Raw genomic sequence first — 247 nt, 5'->3', positions numbered from 1 at the left:
GGCACAGGGAAGGAAGTGTGGCTGGAATCATCTTCGATGTGGTGGAGCCTAAAGAAAGTGCAGTAAGGGTGCCAGGAAGCCCTTGAGCCTAAGTCAGCCTTTCAAGGAGGAATGGTTGTGCCTTAGTTTCCCTGAGCAACATGGACTGTAAAAAGGTGGCTTCAGACGTCTAACTTCAAGGGGAGGAGAGAGAATAACCATGATCAGCATCAGCCCAAAGCTAATGCTGATGGGGCGGAGGTCAGAC

This window comes from Trichechus manatus, unplaced genomic scaffold, assembly GCF_000243295.1.
Source record: "Trichechus manatus latirostris isolate Lorelei unplaced genomic scaffold, TriManLat1.0 scaffold00180, whole genome shotgun sequence".
NCBI lineage: Eukaryota > Metazoa > Chordata > Mammalia > Sirenia > Trichechidae > Trichechus > Trichechus manatus.
Note: the sequence above shows the minus strand (reverse complement) of the source record.